Below are 6,174 nucleotides of genomic sequence, written 5' to 3' on the forward strand. Positions count from 1 at the left end.
AAAAAATGCATAAACGTAGTTTCTGGCATGTGGTGAATAACAAGCGAATAAGTGGGTGATATTTTTTATTAATAAAGGGGAAGATTGAACAAGCTAGACAATAAACATTGATGTAAAGTAGCCAGTTTACTGGTCTCTATTGATTGTCCTATGAGAATCCCAGCTTTGTGGTCACTAGACCCCTTGGGTGACACACAGTAAGGCTGAGCAATAAATAGCCAGTCTGCCAACCCAATTAAGGACCCATATGGTGCCCATAACATGATCCCAGAAACATAAGGTGAACCCTCAACACTGTCTAGACCAGAGGTCACAAGCTCTGGAGCCAGCCTCATAAATTAAATGAAAGAAGCAGGCTGAGGTTTGACCATGGGAAAATGGAAAGCACGCATCCTCTTGGAAGGAGGGAGCACCCTGAACTCCAGGAGACCAGGAGAGGGCTGGGGTGGGGAGAGCACATCCACATCCCAGTTGGGCACACAGACCATTATTTGGGACTCTATTCTGCACCTCCAGGTAAGGGAAAGAACTCACTGGATTTCAAAGGAAAGCATAATAGCTTTTCAGTTCATATTCGTCTGCCCTTCTGTTCCCATCCAATCACATGAATGACTTTCTGAACATAGAACAGAGTATCTACATTCTTACTGCCCTAAGGTAGCAGAGTGACAAAGTTGGGTGATCAGAATATTGAACTGTGCAAGAAAATTCTTTGTGCTCCTAACCCACATCCTTTGATGGAGTTTTAACTTATTTCTAAGTTAAGTGTCTGCTGGCCACAGTCTCCTGATGGACCCCCTGGGAAAGAATCTTCCTTCCAGCTGGAGTCCTGGAAGTGGCTAAGTTGACCCCAAGAAACTTGTTTGCCTACATCTTTAGACTATGAGCTGTATAACCGGCTGTTTTTCTCTTGTGGTGACTGCCAAGAAGCTGACAGCCAAATTTTCTAGCAACTCTTTACATGTATTTTGTGTGCTTGTCTTAGTCCTGCCTTCATATTAAATTTTTTGAAAAATCATAAATTTATTATTGAAGTGTAATTGACATACAGTGTTAGTTTCAGGCCTACAGCATATTGATTTAACAATTCATTGTGATACTAGGATAAATATAATCACCATTGATCACCATTCAAAATTATTACAATATTGTTGACTATATTTCCTATGCTGTACTTCTCATTCTCATAACTTATTTTTTTATTCTTTTTTTTATTATGTTATGTTAATCACCATACATTACATTATTAGTTTTTGATGTAGTGTTCCATGATTCATTGTTTGCGTATAACACCCAGTGCTCCACGCAGAGTGTGCCCTCTTTAATACCCATCACCAGGCTAACCCCTCCCCCCCCCCCCCCCTCTAGAACCCTCAGTTTGTTTCTCATAACTTATTTTATAACTGGAAGTTTGTACCTCTTAATGCCCTTTATCTATTTCACCCATCCCCCCACCCACCTCCATCTGGCAACCACCATTTTGTTCTTTGTATTTAAGAGTCTGTTTGTTTGTATGTGTGTTCATTTGTTTTGCTTTTTATATTTTACATATAAGTAAAATAATATGGTATTTGTCTGTCTCTGACCAATTTATTTCACTTAGCATAATACACTCTAGGCCCATCAATGTTGTCACAAATGGCAAGATTTCTTCTTTTTTGTGGCCAAGTAATATCCTATTGCATATATATATATATATATGTATATATATATATACATATATATTTATATATACCACATTTTCTTTATCCATTCATCCATGGGTAGACACTTGGGTTACTTCCATATCTTGGCTATTATAAATAATGCTCAATAAACACAGGGAGGCATATATCTTTTTGGTAATTTTTTCATTTCCTTTGAGTAAATACCCAGTAATGGAATTACTAGGTCATATGGTATTTCTATTTTTAATTCTTGGAGGAATCTCCATATTGTTTTCCACAGTGGTTGCAACAATTTGTATTCCCATCAATAGTGCATGAGGGTTCCCTTTTCTCCATATTCTCGCCAACACTTGTTATTTCTTATCTTTTTAGTACTAGACATTCTGATAGGTGTGAGATGATATCTCATGGTTTCAATTTCCATTTCCTTGATAATTAGTGATGAGCATCTTTTCATGTGTCTATTGGCCATCTGTATGTCTTCTCTGGAAATATGTCTACACAGGTTCTCTTCCCACTTTTTAATCAGATATTTTTTTGAGTTGTATATGTTCTTTATATATTTTGGATGTTAACCCCTTAACACATATATCATTTGCAAATATCTTCTCCAGTTCAGTAGGTTGCCTTTCTGTTTTGTTTATGGTTTCCTTTTTGGTGCAAAAGTTTTTTATTTTGGTATAGTCCAAAAGTTTATTTTTGCTTTTGTTTTTCCCTTGCCTGAGGAGACATATTTCTAAATACGTTGCTAAGGCTGATGTCAAAGATTACTGCCTATGTTTTCTTTTAGGAGTCTTGTGGTTTCATGTCTCACATATAGGTTTTTAATCCATTTTGAGTTTATTTTTGTGTATGGTATAAGAAAGTGGTCCAGTTTCATTCTTTTGCATGTAGCTGTCCAGTTTTCCCAACAATATTTATGGAAAAGACTGTCTTTTCCCCATTGTATATTCTTGCCTCCTTTGTCATCGATTAATTGGCCATATAGGCAATGGTTTATTTCTAGGGTGTTCTCTTGATCTATGTATCTATTTTTGTGCTTGTACCTTGCTGTTTTGATTTCTATAGCTTTGTATTGCAATCTGGGATTATGATACCTTCAGCTTTGTGCTTCTTTCTCAAGGCTGCTTTGGCTATTTGGGTTTTTTTTATGGTTCCATACAGATTTTAGGATTAGTTGTTCTAGGGATTACATTGAATCTGTAGATCGTTTTGGGCAATATGGACATTTTAATAATATTAATTCTTCCAATCCATGAGCATATTATTTTTTTATTCCTGATTCTGATTTTCTCCTTACATATTTTTATTTTGCTATACTGCCTCTATTTTAGTGAGCCCCTTAAATCCCATTTTTGGAATGTGCTTTGGCAAGAATCAGTTTTAAAAATAAATAGAAATAGAATTCTGCTCAGCAATTTAAAGGAAAAAGCTACTGATACATGCAACAGTTTGGATGGGTCTCAAGGACATTATGTTTAGTATAAAAATCCAATCTCAAAAGGTGACATACTGTATGATTCCATTTATGTAAGAGTCTTGCAAGGCAAAATTATAGAGCTGGAGAACAGATTAGTGATTGTCAGAGGACAGAGATATAGTGAGTGGAGAAGGTGGATTCAACTGTAGAGGGGTAGCACAAGAGAGTTCCTTGGAGTGATGGAACAGTTCTGTATCTTGATTGTGGTGGTGGTGACAGAAACTTTTAATGGAATCAAATTGCATAGAACTACACACACACACAAGGACATGTAAAAACTGATGAAAACTGAGTAAGGTCTGTAATCTGGTTAGCACTATTGTACCAATGGCAGTTTCCTAGTTTTGCTGTTGTACCAACATCATATAAGATGGCATCATGGGGGAAAGTTGGGTGAAGAGTTCACAAAACCCATGTGCTGTATTTTGCAACTTCCTATGAATCTGTAGTCTCTGGATAATCTATGAATATAATCTATAAATCTAGAATTATTTCAAAGTAAAAGATTAACAAGTAAATAGATGCATGACAAAGAGTAACCTGAATACATATAAAAGCACCTGAGTTATTTATTTGGCAAATTCTTTTCTTCACTAGTGATATTGATTTTGCTAAGGGCCTTTCATTTTCCCAGGAACTCACTTCATTTGTAATAAACAGTTTTAAAACCTGTGGCTAAAGCACTCTGGGAAATTGTGATGTAGTAATTAGTCAGTGCTCAAAAAACCCACTTGGGAACGTGTTAGATAAGTAATTGTTGCTTAGAACTAGATGTCACTCTGGAATTTCTTGTTTTTACTGGTACCCACTGCTAATAGAGAAATCTTTCCACTCAAAGTCCTTTTGAGCCTACTGAAAGGAATAAAAGAAAATGAGAAGGGACACCTAAAATTATGTATATATTGATATAGAAAATTACATATATACACATACATACACACTCCTACTGAACATGATTGGATTTGTTGTCAATTATTTTGACATATTTCCATACTGACCAGATCAACTATTGAGCAGTTTCAGTCATCAAAACACCTGGAAACAATTGAACAGCTACAGATTGCGTTTAGAATAGATGCTGTTTTGCATAGAGTTAGACCAAAGTTAATGAATAAATTTGAAGTAAACTGTCCCACAGGCCCACTTAGGCTGCATGTGAGTTTGAGAATGTTTTGTGACTTAATATTGAAGCAAGCCGTGATAACAGGAGCAAAACAGTAGTCAATGCAACTTCATAACAGTAATTCCAGCCCCATTAACTTTATAGCTCCTGATACTACTAAATAGCAAAAATACCCACCTTTTTATAAGAAAATTCAAAAGTTTGGTTTTGAGAACAGAAAGTATTGTTAAAGTGGCTACAAAAAAAATGCAGAATTTCATAATATAGAGTCGTGTGGGTAACATAGCAACCATTTACATTTAATTAAGCAAAAATGTGAGGGAAATTACATCAATTCTGAGAACCAGTTCCACTGTGTATGTATGTTTGGGGGTGGAGGGGTTCCCCCACACCACTATGCAATTCTTTGACACCAGTTGGGTGTTCTACAATTCAACTGAATTCTGATACTTCCAGCCAGAGAAAGCATCAAGTTAACCCACAGGTTAAGAACTCAGTCCCACAAAATGCCTTCCCCAATTCAGATGCCAATCCCAAGCCCCAGCTGATACCTGTGCTTCTGACTGACTGGCTGAAAATCAGATGTTCCCATCAGCTCCTCCTTGGGTTCTATTAATTTGCTCCCAGAACTCAGGAAACTAACACTCACTAGATTATTGGTTTATTACAAAGGATGTTAAGGGATATGAATTAATAGCCCAATGAAGAGATACACAGGGCAAGGTCCCAAGGAAAGGAGCTCTGCCCTCATGAAGTTTGGGGCCTGGCACATGGAAGCATTCTGGTTTGCCAACCTGGAAGCTCTCAGAATGTTGTCTCAGAATTGAACTATATATATGTGTATGTAGAAGGAATTCCTGTATTCCATAGACATATAGTTCAATTCTGAGACACGTTCAAAACGTGAACTCTGTCACGTTTTGTGTTCTTATGGAGTCTTCATTACATAGGCGTGATTGGGTATGTCATTGGCCACTGCCTCTCTATTCAACCTCCAGCCCCTGTCTCCTCCCAGAAGGTTGGGTGGGACTGAAAGTTCCAAATCTCTAAACACAAGATTGATTCCACTGGCAATTAGCCCCCGTGCTGTGGTGCTTTCCAAAAGTCACCTCATTAACATAACATAATGCACTTTTCCAGTTCTCAACACTTAGAAAATTCCAAGAGTTTTAAAAGCTCTACAAGGTTTTATCTCATTTTCTCCCTTTTTTGGTCTTTCAAACAACATTGCCTTGAGGCAGGAAAATGGATAGAAGAGCTTTATTCATATTCTTTTAGGTATGACTATTCATTCAATGTGAGTGTAAACAGTATCTCTGATATATAGGTCAATTCTGAGTTGCACAGGCAATAGGTGACTAACAAATGTCATATAGTCTGAGACTATATGAAAGGCAAAAGAAAATATGAAAAATTGAGAGAAAGAACCAGGAACCAACATCCATTTATTTATGTATAAAATAGTGTTTAGATACAAAAACCACGAGGCAGTTAATAGCCTTATGAATGCCTTTGCCCTCAAATTCTATGGAATATGGTCCAAGACATGGAGAAGATTGAGACTGAGAGGACAAGATGCTAAAGACAGAGGATTGAATGAGATTGTGTATAAAATACCCGTCACACCAGCACTACCCAAACTATAAAGGTGACATGAACAGTTTCATGTGTGAGCATCACTATATTTTTCATTTGAGCAAATCAACAAATGAACCAAACTCATTTGATGAACTCTTCAAGGTGAGTCAGTGGATATCTCCAAGGACGTTAACTTTCCAAATTATTCTATTGCTTTCTTCGTGTTTGGGATTACAGCACGTCACCTCAGATGTACTTCCTTGCCTTCCCACTAGCCCAGACACACACACACACACACACACACACACACACACACACACACACAC

This window comes from Callorhinus ursinus, unplaced genomic scaffold (assembly GCF_003265705.2).
Source record: "Callorhinus ursinus isolate GAN/ISIS: 27379988/994484 unplaced genomic scaffold, GSC_fseal_2.0 scaffold7, whole genome shotgun sequence".
NCBI classification, from domain to species: domain Eukaryota; kingdom Metazoa; phylum Chordata; class Mammalia; order Carnivora; family Otariidae; genus Callorhinus; species Callorhinus ursinus.